The 16,730-nt window shown below is 37.5% G+C and overlaps 1 long non-coding RNA gene across 1 annotated transcript; it reads right to left on the reverse strand.

The window, feature by feature from the left end:
• Window positions 1-362: 362 nt before the first annotated feature.
• LOC144282854 (uncharacterized) lies at window positions 363-9,957 on the reverse strand. The gene is made up of 3 exons (XR_013351263.1): window positions 9,817-9,957; window positions 6,724-6,929; window positions 363-574 (listed from the first exon to the last, which is right to left on the reverse strand). It is a non-coding gene; the product is annotated as an uncharacterized LOC144282854 (long non-coding RNA).
• Between the last annotated feature and the right edge of the window lie 6,773 nt (window positions 9,958-16,730).

A 16,730-nucleotide genomic window follows, 5' to 3' on the forward strand; every position in this document is an offset into this window, starting at 1 on the left:
ACACTGAAATGTTTTCAAAGACCTTGGTTCTCATCCTTTTTTCATCTACATGAGCCCTCCACCCAATCTTGTGATGATTTCCGATGAAGCCACACATGTTGTCTTCGCAGACTCTGTCGACACATGGAGAAGAATGACAAGCAAAGCTATTGTGCTCTTCATTACAAAGTGCATTTCACATTACATACTTTTGCCACCACTTCAACCACAGGCATCCCTCTATCCCCAAACTGAAAGTGGCCTCGGAGATTTGGAAAAGAGCAAACTGAGTAAGTTAACTTAGATAACTGAGTCATGTTTGAAATAGTTAAGGCTTTTGTTTATTAACATTTTATTTATAAAGCCTTAATGGCTCCCTCTTCCACTCAGTCAAGGAAATGAATCCATTTCATCCAGAAATTCAATCAGTTCATCTACCCTTCAAATCTAAAGTGCCAGTGAGTTTGATTAACCTGATTCCCAAGCTGGAAGATCAGCCTGTTTGGCTTTGTTGCTGGCTGCCCCAGGAAGAATAATTTCACTGGAAAAAGGATGAGCAAGGCCACCAATCATGAAGGCAAAAACAGAGCAAAGGCTGAAAAAATAGGAGAAGGAGAATATCAGGTAACATTTTCATTGGGACTGAAACTTTAATTGGGAGGATAAGTGTTCATTACAGACTTTGTCCCTGGAATACTTTGGCTAAGAGATTCCAATGAGTGTTAAAATCATTACCGAATGGCCTCAATCTAAACAAACACCCACCTTTTCCATTTCACACTGAGATGAAATTACTTTGCTGTGTACTACTGAAAAAAACCTGGGGTTGTCAGTTTCTCCTTTCCCAGAGGGATTGTGAAAGCTTTTTCTCCATATCCCTCTGCTTTTCAAATTTAGATGTTAGTCTTCTGAAAAAGTTTTCTATCAAGCACTTAGACTAGTGCCTGACTTAAGTGACACCAGCATTTCTGCCCAATGCGAAGCTGATTTTCCATATGAGCACACACAGGGCCGTACCATCTGAGCAGAGGAAGCTCTGACAACCATCTAACTTAGGGGAAACACGAGCCCAGGGCTTTTTATAAACAAGAGTCATTGTGGAGCAGAAGCCAGTTTAGCTGGAGGGAAAAAAGCAGCAAGAATTGACAAAAAGGATGATAACCCAAAATTCAAGAAAGGAGTGGTTTCACTGGGAAAAATGTCCATCCTGTATTTTCAATTACTCTAGTTGTCTGGCTCATTCCTAATTGACAGATCAGGAAATGCAAAGGCTTTCTCCAGTCAGTCAGGTTCATTAGCATGCAGGAACCTGAGGCTTTGTGCCTTGAGCAACTTTTTATTATAAAGAAGATAAAAATGATGTATTGTATATTATATTCCATCAGCAGAGATCATGAAGATCATAATACATGAAATACAGCCTTGCCTTGCCCCACCTATCAATAGATAGATTATACGGTGCAGTTCCAGGGCTTCAACTTGTCTTCCTTTTGATTTTTTTTTTTTCAAGAAATGCACATAATGAAATCTGTAAAAAGCAAATCACTCAAAAGAGTGATTGGAAACAAATTAAAATGAGTAGTGTTTAAATAATTAACACCTGCCAAATGAGGAAAAGGGGCCTTATTGCTGATATTAAATCACATCCTTTAACGTCTGAAACAGATGACAGTAAGTAATTCCAAATAGTCAAGACAGGAAGCTAATTTTTAGTTCTTGGAAAGTTGAATGAGTTTCAATAAAGTTGACCAAAAAAGAAAAAAAAAAAAAAAAGCAGCTTCATTTTGATTTAGTTAGTTCTGCACAAAATTTGGACCTGCATTAAAACTTTTCTTTGGTTTAATATTATAAATGAACAGCTTTAAGTCATGGTTTAAAATATATTCATTATTCAGTAAGCTAATGATGTATGTTCCACCTGGTTGCCGTGGAATCTTGTAAGTAAAAATTGAGGGTAGTGTCTTGTTACTGAGAAAAAATATTAGTCTTGCCAAGTTTCCAGTCAATAAATATAACTCACAATAGTGCTGCCAGATAGGCAAATAAGGATGCCCCATGCCTGCCCACCCACCAGCAGTAGAAAACCCAAAAGAGGAGTATTATCCTAGTCTGGACCAAACTGAAAATTTAACAAGCACTGAGCAAATAATCCTTAGCTCTCTTAATGCACGAAGAAGAAAATGGCATAATACAGCTGCGTTTAAAGAGTAACTAATGAAAACTCCAGCAGCTCTGTGCATTCCTATCTCATATGGGGTTTTATGTCCAGTCATTGAACTAGACTTGAATGACAGTCTTCATGGCCAAAGGCTCCCTTCCATCTCGGGCCCTTGGACTGCAAGAGTCAGGAACCACAGTGAGGTCCTCATCTCAGAATCCACCACTTTGCCCAACACAGCATTCAAACTAGGCAACAGTATGATTGTCTGTGGTCATGTTTCATTTCTCATTTTGTTTTGTGGAGGGTGGCAGTTGAGGAAAATAAGAGATGATGATGACACTAGCTCCCCTTCACATTGATGTTATTAAACACTATTCATTTTAATTGGAGTTAGTGTTGAAACCACCCTCCTATAAATTAACGAGGTTCTCTGACAACTCAGATGCTTCATATTAAAACACTTTTGGAAAATAACTATTTTGGACCTTAAATGGTCACTTCAGATATCTTGGCTATTGAACAGGGTTTTCCCCAAAAAAACTGTACAGGGACATTATCTCCAACAAGAACTACCTGTTTGTAAAATACTAGAGCCTTATTAGAATCAGGACAATGACAACCTTTATTATATGAGTAGCAGTGAACTTGTTTTGCTGCACTTCTTTCAAACACAGCTTCATTATTAGAACATCTTTTGCAAAAAGTTATCGTCTGATCTAATTGAATGTTCCCCAGAAAATGAGTTGGTACTGGCTATCATATGATCAGAAATCATTTACTCTGGGGGAAAAAATGATGTGAGCTCCATCCTGTTTATTTTTTATTTCTTCTGTTGTAAAACCAAGACTCTTCAAATAATTACATTTTAACCATTTAGAGATTGTGTTCCTGGAAGGTAGGCCATAGAGCTCAAGGAATTGCTTCCAGTGGAAGGCTCCTCATTAACCACAGCATCTGAAGAGTTTATCCCCCCAAAGTACCCAAGCATGCCTTTTTTCCCCTATGAGGACAGGTTCACCAACACTATATAAATTGCTAGTACCACCTACTGGCAAAAAAACAGAACCAACCTAATAACTCCTACTCAAGCGTAGACAAGAAATGATATGCAAAGACAAGCCATCTTGATGTTTGATGGAATCCAAGCCAATCTAATCCCACAAAAATAGGTTTTTAAAATATAATTGTATCTTCATAAAAATATTTAAATCTGTCATATGTGAGGATCCATTACTATTCCCATAACACAGAGAAAAAGTGATGTACACTACCTGTTAAAATATTAAGTCAGAAAGGACTTTCATTCTAGCCTTCATTTTCATTTATCTTTAATAAATGTATTATTATTCATTATACACTATAAACCAGTGCCCATGTTGAACCTGAAATTTTGCTTTGGGACTTGTGAATATGTCAAAAAGCATGAGGTACCTGAAGTTATAAAATGTGGGGTTTTTCTTTCCATTTTCACCACAAAATGCACAAATTACATAATGTCTGCAATGACTTAGTTTTCTCATGTGTAAAGTGGGTATAATTACGTCTTCATAATCCACATAAAAGTTATAAGGTTACAATCACAAACTTGGAAATGGAAAAATAAATTTAAGAAAGAAGGATGAGGGAGAGAGGATGAAAGGGAGAGAAAGGGAAAGGGAGGGGAGGAAGAGGAAAGAAAGCAAAGAGAAAGGAGAGGAGGAGAGGAAGACAGGGTTGGGGAGGAGAATTGGCAGGGAGGGTGGAGAGAGGAGAGGAAAGGGGGAGACCTTCCCATCCATCCAAAGCGTTACATTGCATTTGAACAGTATGCTTCAGCAAATTAGAAATGATGGCAATTTTGATTAACTGAAACCAATTAAAACTAGCATGAGGGTTATTGTCTATTCACATAATTTCAGTTTCTAACATAGTGCTGTAATTTACAAGTTTCATGTTTGTGATTCCAAGGATGACAAGCTCTAGAGTGGACAGTATGAGATGAGATGGCATCCCACTTAATTTATCATATTGCTGACTAATTATTCCATGAGAATTAGTCTTGCCAGCCTGCTCTTTTAGAGGGCAGAGAATTGGCATTGTTACAGCCTTCTGTTTAGCCTCAAGAAAGTCTAAGACAAGTTCAGTCACGGAGAGCAGACCCGCTATTTTTTCTTGATTAATAGCTTCAGATGAGTTGCTTCTTCCACACTGCTTTTCTTATGTTCAACACTCATGATTCCATCTTTGCTCCCTCATTCCATTCCAGGTTAACTCACATTGTAGCATGGTAGATAAAGCTTTGGAATTACATAAATTGGATTCAAGTCTCAGTTTTGCCACCTGCTAGCTGTGTGACTTACAATTCCTTCATCCCTTCATTGAACAAATATATATTGTGTACATATTATGAACACACAATGCTCCAGGAAAAGTCTGTGAAAGTGAGATAAAATTGCTGTCCCTGTGGAACTTACATACTGGTATGTTCCAATCAACACCAAAACCAGAAATGAGTGTTCAAAGAATGAAATCTGGGTAATTCACTTAGCTTGGTGCTTAAAACACAGCAAATGGTCAATCAATGGCAGTTTAAAAATTATGTCACCAAGGATGACAGCTCAAACGGGGAAGCTCTGTCTCTTCCCTCGTCCCTCTCGGAATAGCATCAAGGGATATATAGCCATGACTTTCATTTGAAGTGACTGACTCAATCATAGGATCTAAAAGAACAATTGCCACCTGGGGTAGAATTTGGGGTACACCTTCAACTCATCAAGCAGAAACCACCGGCCTTAAGCATCAAGCATACATGCACACAGGTTTCCTCAGGAAACTACCCTCTGGAGAGATGTAGTGAGAGGGCGTACAGCATAGAGGAACCAGCCAAGTATTGGAACCAGCCAATTCAGGCTTCATTATTAGCTTTATGACTTGAGCTAAATTTCATATTTTCTTTGAAATCTGGACTATGAACAGACCAATTGCATACCATTTTCTATTTTCTCTGCCTAAAATGCTCTCCTTGAATATTGGCTTGTCTTTCTCCTACACCGTTGAAATGTCTGCTCATCTTGGAGAACTTCCCCGATCAACTAACTAAAATAGCAGTCCCTCATGTCCCAGTCATCCTCTCTCTCTTCATCAGCTCTTCTTTATCTTCACAGCACGTCATGCCACATGGCATTACAGGCTTGATTATTTGTTTACAGCTCGCCTATCCACTCTAGAATATTAGCAAAGATTTTTGTCTTTCTGATCATAACTGAAACCCTGGTACCTACAACAGATCTTCATCCAAAGTGCTGCTCTGTAAATAATTGTTTCAAAAGTAAATAAATATATTTAAAATTGCCTCCAATTTCACTGGGGTCACATATCTAGTGAATTCCACTCTCTGGATGTTTTATTGGTTAGAAGAGTTTCTTGACCCCAAATTACATATCTTGGTCTGAATTCCAGCTTGTTTGCCCAACATTTCAAATGGCAGGCAATAAAATAAAATTTTAAAAATGTGTCAAATATTGCTCCTGGATTTTTAAATTGAGGTTCTTTTATTGGGGGACCTATAACCCCTAACACCTTAAGTGAGGAACACTAAAAATGACAAGGAAAACTGTTTTACCATCTTTCCTTTGTTTTCCACACCAGTATTTCTCAAACTTTGGCCTGCTTCAGAACCACCTGGAAGGCTCATGAAAATGCAGATGGTTGGGCCCCAACCCCAGAGCATCCAGGTTCAGTAGTCTAGGATGAAGTTCATTATTTTGCATTTCTAACAAGTTCCCAAGTGAAGTTGAAGCTGATGGTCAGAAACTCCTTTTTGAGAATCACAGCTGATTTTACAATGCAAAAACAAAACAAACAAAAAAAACCTCTGCTATAGCCCTTTACACTTTCATCCTAACTTTGCCTTAGTTGACCCTATAAGAAAAGTAATGATTACATTTACTTACTCCCCGATTTAACAAACTTGAAAGTTATGTTCTGGGAGTGTGGGCAAGTTTTGTGTTTTAGTTCCATAATGAAATCTAGGCTTCAGCATCATTAACCAATCTGCTTCATAATGAAAATTAATTATTATGGTCATTAGACTAAATGGCTTCTGTCATCTGCAAAGACATAATTGGTACAGAAAATTGTTTCACAAGTATGAAATAATCAATCAGCAAAGGCTGGCTATACCCATGCTTTTTTTTCCTCTCCTAGTTTCTAATGGACCAGCCCAGAAGTCACTTAAGAACAAGAAGGGGGTGCAGAGATGGCATGGGTTACTCCAACAAGGAGTGGGAGATGTGTGGCCTATGCATTCTAAATTATACAACATCATCTTTAAAGTGCACTTCTCACAATCCCAGGGGTAAGGCAAACCTTAGGGAGACTGAGATAGGGCTGGAGAAAAGCACTTTCTCCCTAAAGCACATTCTACAAAAATGGCACCCTTTAAACAAATTTAAAGTAATATAAGAACAGGACAGTAGGAAAGATGGTGGTAAAAAGTCAGTGAAGGAAGCAATGGGAAATATGCAGAAGTGAAATATGAGACATGAAACCATGAGATGCTTTGAGGACAAAGTCACAGGAGAACATCTATTTTATGCACTCACCAGTGTAGGTCCCACCTCCTCCACACATGCTAAGTTTGTTTCATCAGAAGACTGCACCTCTGAGGGGAGGTGGTCATCAATCCAGGAGAATTGCCAGAGGTAACTTGCTTGGCAATCAATGTCCTTCAAAGGTTCAAAACTGCTTTTTCCTTTTTATTGGGTTTTGAAACTTCACATACTTGAAATTAAGCTGTTTCCTTATCTGTCTGAATACACAAATTTACAAAGTTGTTTAACAAATATTTATTTAACAACTACTTCTTCAGGGTGTAAGATTTAAAAAGCACTTATTGGTAACTGGGATGGGGAAAGGGACAAGGTTATAAAAGAAATAGAAACCTTGTTCTCTACCCTTAAGAGTTCAAAATCTGGTTGGAGAGACAAAAATAAACAAAAGTAATTACATCAGAACAATACAAATTAACACATCTCCCAGTAAGAATATAAAAGCAATTTAATTAGAGAGGAAAATTTTCCTTATGGATTAGCAAGAGGCGATATCAAATGCAGACTCAGATGCATCTGTGGTATAGATAAATATTCCTATGAATGAGAGGCTGATTTTGACCCCAATATATGCACAAAACAAATGAATGTTGACATGTGCAAAGACGACTGGGATCATTTAAGCTGATAAATAAATTACTAAATTAAGCAGCCTCAATCAAGCATTGTTTGTAGGGCTACCATACTACCAAAATTTATCATGTTTGCTTTGAAAAAAAAGTTCCTCATGCAAAAATGCGGCTAATTGTACATTGTTCTAAATAATATCAGATGTAGAAGGTAGCAATTTAGGGAAGATTGCTCCTAAGATAACAATATTGAACAAACATATAATAATAATGGCCTATCATGAATTCAAAAACAGGGTCAGCTATTCTACGTATGCTTCTCTCCTCCACCCCCCCCTTCATTCCTCCCCACCAAGGGAGGGTGTAAGGAACCAGCACAAACTGAGCCCATGCACTTTCCATTTTGAGCCTACTTCTTCCCCTGATTGCAGTGTAAGCATTTGACTGCTTTTATTGCCTCATCAGTACCAACCAGAAAAGGACCTGAACACAGAGAGCCCTGTGAACACGCAAAGTCTAACAGTCTTCATTAAAATGAAGAAACTGACGCATCCATCTATCTCAGTGGGAGTTAGTTGCTTACATATATCTGAAGGATTTGGCTGAGTACAACATTTTTTTCCAATCCCCATTGTTCATAACAAGTCTTTTATCATCTTGAAGTCTGAATTAACATTTCTGTCTCTACCAGCTTAGTTGTTTTTCCATTTGGCAAACTCTAGGTTTTTCCTGTTGTCTTCCCTTTGGGGCATGAATTAGCATAGTTGTGCAATGTTTATTGTTTGTTATTCCTTTATTTTTTGATGTCATCCTTGAAGATGTCAAATTCTCTTCCCTGAGTTGTACTGGAAAAGCCAAAGATTTCCATGAAGGGTGAAATAGTTGATAGGAGCCTGGGGCTTTACTAGTGAAGCTGTTTTGTTTTAAGCATATTCAGCAAGCTGTTCTCTTAAGGGCTATTTCAGTAGATTTTTCCACACACCCTATCCCACCACACACACACACACACACACACACACACACACACAACATTGTTCCAACTGTAGAGTCAGGACAGCAGTTACAGATAAGAGAGTTCCACTTTATGGAGACAGTGAGCAATATAACTAGAAGTTCCTTCCTTGGAGTAAAACTGTCTTCCTGGTTTTATACCCCAGCACTGTTCCTTACCAGCTGTGACCTTGGACCTCTTATTCAACCACTCAGAGCTTGAGTTTTCGACTTTATGAAATAAGAGAAAAATTACCACCCAGGAATATTTTGAGCAATAAATAGTATATATAAAATGTTTAGCAGAATACCTGCTAAGCATATCACTAAGATACAAAAATATCAATATTCTAGCTTTTTAATGATTATGATAAGAATTTAGGAATCCGTATCAATTTTTGATTATCAAGGGGTAAATTATTCTGTCTGTAGATTATTCAGTAGCCAGATTCCTTTTCCCCACAACCCTCATTTCTCTATTCATACAAGCCATCTAATTTCTTATTCTGACAACCTCCCCTAGACTGTCAAAGGGACAGGAAGTAAAATCATTTCTAGTACTATTTCATAGCTCTAATACAGGTGCATTGGGAAAGCATTTGAATTAAAAAATGGGACATTAGCTATTAAAGATTCAATTATCTCTATTCTTCCTTCCCCCACTTGAGGAAAGTCAGCAGTAAGGGAAAAAAAGGTATTGCATTAAAGTGCTTTAGGAATGTCTTGGGGAAAATAAATATGCAATCTAAATGCAAGGTATCATTATATTATTATCACACTGCATTCATTTAATAAGAGATTAAAGTGTTCCGGTTCACAGCAACTAAACTTGCTTCAAACTTTCCCACGGTCTCTTTCATATTCTTCATATGTAGGAGGTTTCCATTTAGGACAATTGCTGCAATATGTTGATTTTAAACTAAGCCCCTTTTGGAGATTGGAAGTACCTTTAATCCAATCATAAAATTAACTGTTCACTTGTTTTCTCAGATTCATTTCTTCCCAAGCTAAAACAACCTCACCCTATCATATTAGGCCAACAACAAAGAGGATATAACTGCAGGCCCTTATTCCACTATATTCTAGGTTACATTTCCTGACCTCTTCCTTCTAGAACTCCAAAAGGAAAGAGAGTTTGGGCAATCTCAGGGATGTTGAAAGTTCTGAAAAATTTGTATGGCAGTGTCTGTGTTATGGGTTGGCTTCTCTAAAAACAGACACTTAAGATGTTTAGGTTGTAAGATTTTTATCAGAGATCACACTTGGGCAGAGGGGGTGGGGTGGGGGGTCGGGACACTAGAAAGGAAATTAAAATAGAACAGCACCAACAACAAAAAGGCATGTGAAAATGAGGCAACTGTGGGAGAAACATGAAAGTAGAACAGAGAAAAGAAGCTATAGAAAGGAAAATAAATGCTATAAAGACTTATTCCCAAACAACTGATTGAATGTTGGAAAACTAATGTGGAAGAAAGCCAGAGGAAGGCATGACCTAATCTAACCATATGTAAAATGACTAGAGGGGCACCTGGGTGGCTCAGTAGGAAAAGTGTCCGACTCTTGGTTTAGGCTCAGGTCGTGATCTCAGAGGCATAGGATCAAGCCCCAGGTGGAGCTCCACACTCAGCACATGGGGTCTGCTTGAAGATTCTGTCCCTCTCTCTCTCCCCTCATGCACGTGTACTCTCTCTCTCTCTCTAAAAATAAATAAATATAAAATATTTTATAAGTAAATAAACAAAATGGCCAGAGACCAGGGTAAATGAAGGAACAAATAAGTTAATCAGTTAATTTATGTTAAATAGAAAGTTAGGGGATCCCTGGGTGGCGCAGCGGTTTGGCGCCTGCCTTTGGCCCAGGGCGCGATCCTGGAGACCTGGGATCGAATCCCACGTCGGGCTCCCGGTGCATGGAGCCTGCTTCTCCCTCTGCCTGTGTCTCTGCCTCTCTCTCTATCTCTGTGACTATAATAAATAAATAAATAAATAAATAAATAAATAAATAAATAAAAAAGTTAAATGACCAGAAAGCATGAATAAGTCCTTTACAAATTTTGACATAACCCCTTATTTTAGTTTCTACTAAGTACAGCAGGCATGGAAAATAAATAAAAATTACTATATAAAATTTAACATAAACCTACTCACAGTTCAATTTCATATTTCATGATACAGAATCATAAGGTATAATATAAGATTTTATTGGACAGAAGCAACAACAGAAGATGGCTCCAGCCCTGTACATGCTGACAGTCTTATTTTTAACAAAATGAAAATCACACAACCCATTAAGAAGAAAATGAAATAGGTTCTGACTCCTTGCTGATATAGACATATACAAAACTGACAACGATATGCACTTCATATTTTACACCAGATCACAATGTTCTCAGTCTCGTTCTGCTATATATAACCCCACATCAACTCAGAGGCAGGCACAGAAGAGTGAAGCCAAGTAATGAAAACCTCTTAGCAGAAATAAACCCTAAAGTGACATATAAAAATGGGAAATACAAGTTGAGGAAATCTGTTGCTTTCCTAAAAGATACATGGGATATGAATTAACATATCAATAGCATTAAGGAGATAAGGGGTATAAAAATACCTTGAAATGTTTAAACAAAAAAAGGCTTATTAGAATATTGTAGTCTTTCGCCATTCCGTCTAGTATATTTTCCCAATTCTTAATTGTTAGACAGTACTATGTTCTCAGTCCTCAGCTCTCTTTTCTCTCTTCAAAATCTTAAATTACCTTTAAAATAATCCTAAATAATCCTAAAATTCTGAGATTCGCTGCTGTGTAGCTTTCCCAAAAACATAATTTCAGAAGGAGTCTATTCATATGAAAGCCACATCTGGTGATATTGTTTAAATGATATTTCTCCTTTTTTGATTCTACAGCCATGATCAAATTCAGACCAATGTTACCTCTCCTATGGATTACTATGATAGCTACTCATGCCTGAGCCATGTCACACAGTGCTACTTCATCACTGTGCTTAAAGTACCCTCTTTTAAGGTTGTCCCCTGCTCAACTGTTCTTATTCTTCACCTTAGTCTACAAACTTGGGCTCCAGACTTAGGCCCTAGACTCCAAACTCCTCATAGGTATTCAAGAGCTTCCATTATCTGGCTCTGTCCACTATCCCACATTGTTAGTTGCTCTGGAAACAAAGCCTTTGTTCCAACCAGCTCAACAAGTCTCCATCCATCTAGTACCTTCTAAGCACACAAAAACTACTTTAACACTGTGAATAGTAGCACTGAAGCTTAATGATGTTAGGTGCTTTAAGCAAGGACAGGTTGTTTTTAAAAAGGTGGGAGAAGGATTCAAACTCAAGTCTTTCTCACTCCAAAGCTGCCCTTGCTGGTTCTTGAATTATTTTGCACCCAAAAGCTGGTAGTCTAACCACTCTGCCCTGTCTTTCTTATCAACCAAAGCAAGTATAAATTGGGAGTAGCAACAAAGAGTCTATCTCCATTAATAACCACATTAGCCAAGACTTATACATGGTGCAATTTTCAAAGACAAGTACGTATTTAAAGATTGATGCCTCACTTAAATATATATACTAAAAATAGATGAAAGTATACTTAACTGAACCTAGCTCCTTGATGTAAAACAAAACAAAAATGAATGCATGAATCAAAGGCTTCCATGAAATCAGAAAACATTTCTATGAGCTAAAGAAGGCTTTCAAAAAGTAGCTCCTGGGAGGGAAAAAAAAACAAAATAGATATATAATTCCACACTTTTCTCCTCACAAAGACAATGGGCTAGAGTTTGGTCTCTCTTTCAAGCAAATATATGTGCTTATGAGTTTATGTCAGTTTCATTCTCTCCTTATACTGAAATCAAAGCATATGAACAGCAGTTTCTCCTTTCTTGGTAGTGCTGAAGTTCCCAGAGCAGGGATCTATCCAAAGCCTATAATACTATGTTTGTCATAGGTTGCACAGTGGTGGCCTGAAGACTCAATCTGGCCTGCATGTGTGTGCCCTTGGCCCATGCAGTATTTTCCTTTAACTAAATTAATCTCCAACATTCAAAATTCAAGAAATATCACATGAAAATCCAGATTACTAGACTTAATTGGAAAATACAGAGATTTGGGTACACTAGGTGCACCTTCCTCTGAAATCATTAGCCACTCCCTCTAGTTGGGAGGCTGGTGTGGGGGTGGGCTTCATAACTCTACAGCCCATTTGGTTGATCCTACACTCAGGGCTCCTGTCTTGTCTTACAGGCATTTCACTCTCAAACCTCAGTTTTTAAAAGTGATCAGTGTCTTGGAAAGCATTTGTGGAGGGAGAGAGCATAATGAAGAATGCAGGAACAACAGAAATAGAAAATCAGAACATAATTCTAGGGGTTTTTTTGTTTTGCTTTGTTTTGTCTTCTGTTGCATTTGAAATAATTCACTGAAATGCTTTTCTGTGAAGATTGAAAAGTGCATCACAGTTCTTTCACACTTCCTGCTCCCTTTTCTGTCTCATCTGCTACTCACAAAGTATACTAGAAGAAGAAAAGAAGAAGAAGAAGAAGAAGAAGAAGAAGAAGAAGAAGAAGAAGAAGAAGAAAAGAAGAAGAAGAAGAAAAAGAAGAAGGAGGAGGAGAAGAAAGAAGAAGAAGAAGAAGAAGAAGAAGAAGAAGAAGAAGAAGAAGAAGAAGAAAAAGAAGAAGAAGAAGAAGAAGAAAAAGAAGAAGGAGGAGGAGAAGAAGAAGAAGAAGAAGAAGAAGAAGAAGAAGAAGAAGAAGAAGAAGAAGAAGAAGAAGAAGAAGAAGAAAACTAAAAAGATAAGAGAACCATTTTAATTCCTTTTACTCACAACTCCCACCTCTGCTACCCTCCCCCAATCCTCCATTTAGGGTGCAATTATAGTTATGAGGTGTTCAACTCTAATAGTTACATTTTTAAAAGTCTGATATTTTAATAAGAACTCACAGAACAAACTAAAAGAACGTGATACAATCGTTTGAGAAAGCACTAGTTATAGGTATGAAGAGTAAGAAGGAAGAAATGGTAACCAAACAGAACACTGGGGATTGAACCAGGGAGTATTCTTAAAACTAAATAAAGTAACAGAGTCAAGATCTTTAGTTTTAATGATGTCTTTAGGAAGGATATTTTATTCTATATGTAGATTTTTAAATAAGCAGTCTCAGCAATTTCCAGGGGTTATTATGTCATTCCCTTCTATGCTGCTGAATAAAAGTAACCTGTGATTAAGTAGCAATCCATGATTTAAGGAACAGATAGAATTCATTGAACATTTTATAAGAGCATTTCTAGTGGCTTCTCACCTCTGAGGAGCTAGTTTCGATTTATACACTGTAATTAATCAGATAGCCAGAGCCAGAGAGAATTCATCAAAGAAAATGGAAACTTATTTTTGGGTAATTAGCTACTCTGGTGATTGATCAGATAGTTACTTCTTTATTTTTTCTGTTCACTGCCAATTCCAACTATATATTTTATCTTATTATCTAGGAATCTCCAAGTGGAAAATGCCTAATAATTTCTCAAGCCCTGCTTCAGTGTCAATGAAAAAGATAATAGAAGAAAAGCTCTTTGCAAAACTGGTTTTCAAACTTTTTATGTGGACTCCCTTTGAAATATTGGAATTCTATCCTGAATTTCCCATGGAAGTGACTCTGTCTGAAAATATAAGGATAGAACAGCAGAAAACATAATGAAGCACAGACTTATGAGATAATCAGGATTTTAAAGAGAAAAGTAGACTTTCTGGCTTGAAGTTAGGGCAATCCATTCAAAATCTTCTGGAGAAGAACAAAGAAGAAACTTACTAATTTGAAAATTATTGCCATTCTTTTTTATTCCAGAGCTACCACCAATTCATTAATGCCCCTTTTGAAAAATCTCTTAAATTTTTCATTTGGCAAACAGATTTTCTTCATTGCTTCATACTGATGGGGGTAAGGGGGAGTGATGTCTTCTTATGTATAAAGTAAACCATATGAATGTGTAAATTTAGACAAATGAGAAAATAAATGGGTGGTTATTATGCAAATAGCAAAAGCCAAATGGATATGTGAAATGTCTTAGACCACAGTGGCGCCTTCTCAAAGAAAAGTTCTCTTTGCCTTTGAGTTCCTCAACCCTTAAGAACCAAAATCAACTCAAGAGATCTAGCATTCAACTTTTAGCGTATTATTTATTTCACCTTCTTCTTAGTATAAAATAGACTTGACAGTCCTATATATATGGGCATCTATAGTGAAGAGGAAAGAATTAAGAAATAAGATTTTGCTCTAAAATAAATAAACTGAGTTTATGTAGTTTTTTGTTCAATTTCACCAAACAAACATGAAACTCGTAGTAGAAAAGTTCCTTGCACCTTTTGATAATGTTTAGGCTCAGCCACTCCTAGCATGCAAAATGCTTTTCAGCTATGGAATCATTTTCTTTGAAAATGATTTTTTGCAGTGATTAGATTCTCCAGGCATGGCAATCACTAAGTTTAAACTCTAAAAATTTGAAAGTTTTCTAAAAAACTCATATCCTTTTAAAATTGTAAACTAACCTGTCCTCTCCTTTCCTGGCTGCCTTGTCAGAGGAGAACTGCTCAGGCTGTTGGCATCAACATTGCAACAAAAGCTCCCTCAAGCCTGGAAGCCTAGGAGCCTGCGCTTCTCTCCTCTCTCTCCTCAAGTCTTGCTTCTTACCCATTGAAACTGTACTACTGATAGCCATTACTGACCTTTTAATAACCAAATCCAGAAGACTTTCCCCATTCATCACGATTGTACATCAAGGGTCTCTGCTCCAAATTATTGGTCACACTTCTCTTCCAGCCCCTCTGGTAAGACCTGAGGTTTCAATACACCAATTTATATTACAATATATTGCAGCATATGCTAATATTTGGTATTTCCCCTCCATGACCATTTTTTCCAATCTCAATTACCTGTGACTTAAGCAATAAGTGGTTCTTTTAGCCAATGGGTACTTGTTACAATCCTCTACATCAAGGTAGGCGAGGTCTCAACCTCAAGCTCAGGAGATTCTCAAGGCCTTCCTTGTTTTCCCTCTCTGTTCCCCTACTCCCAGGCTTTTTAAGTTTCACATCTCTTCTCCCAAGCAAATCAGTAGAAGAGAAATCAGAGGCTAGAACCTATAGTGACATTTGGATCTATAGTCTCTGACCCAAACCATTCAACCAACTTCTTATGTGGGTCAATTTTATGGCTTTTACGGAGCTAAAAGACAACACAAATGTCTCCTGAACCTCATATATTCATCAGAGCATGTGATAAAATTATACCTCCAAATGTCTGGCAACCAGCCATGGAAATTGGTATCATCAGTTATTATCTGCCATTACTGCTTTCAGCTGTGGGCAAAGGGAATTAGGATTACAAGTATCATCCAAGGACAGCCAAGGCATTGACTCTTGGTTTCATCTCATGTTGTGATCTCCTGGACGTGGTCTCATAGCACAGTCTGCTTCAAATTCTCTCTCCCTCTCCCTCTGCTCATTCCCACCTCCTGCTCATTCTCTCTCTCTCTCTCTCATAAATAAATAGAAAGAAAGAAGAAAGAAAGAAAGAAAGAAAGAAAGAAAGAAAGAAAGAAAGAAAGAAAGAAAGAAGAAAGAAAGAAAGAAAGAAAGAAAGAAAAAAGAAAGAAAGAAAGAAAGAAAGAAAGAAAGAAAGAAAGAAAGAAAGAAAGAAAGAAAGAAAGAAAGAAAGAAAGAAAGAAAGAAAGAGTATCATTGAAGGGATAGGGGAAATCAAGACCAAAGTTCTTAAACATGCCTGTGCCACTGTTCAAGGTTATCTTTTGTTTGACCCTTTCAGATTTACTCTCTCATTTTCTCCAGCATGCTCTGTGCCAAAAGGCTGATCAGCATGGACCACATGAATGGGGCTACAGGGCTCCCTATTTTCTGATTGGGTTTGATCAATGGGACTCATGCCAGGATATTCAGACTGGGGAAAAAAACTAAAGTGGGCAGATTATTTTTCCAGTTCCCCCCTACAAAGTTTCTTGGATAGATGGTTCCTTCAGCACCACAGAACTTCAGTGGACTTCACTGATTTTTTTTCCTTCAGGATTCTAGTGACCCTTTCCTGCCTCACCCTTAGGGCCTAGTGTTGATAGGCCCTAAGTTTCTGTATTTCCTTTATGGCTCTCCTACACTCCACCCACATCTTTCTAAATGGTTCTGACCTAGATAAAACAAGATAAAAGTTATCCTAATTTTAGTGTGCCTTCTATTTTCATTCGGAAACTTGACCAACATTGCCAAAAAATAATCTATAGAGTTTTTGAACAAGACATATTCTAGGCCTTAAATGAATCAGAACACTTAGTGATGAAGCTTGGGAAACTATTTTCAACAAGATTTTTAGTTGATTTTTACTGTTTGTGAACCCCCGGTTTAAAGCAGAGATTGGCAAACAGTGCCCCACAGTCGA

This window comes from Canis aureus, chromosome 14 (genome assembly GCF_053574225.1).
Source record: "Canis aureus isolate CA01 chromosome 14, VMU_Caureus_v.1.0, whole genome shotgun sequence".
NCBI lineage: Eukaryota > Metazoa > Chordata > Mammalia > Carnivora > Canidae > Canis > Canis aureus.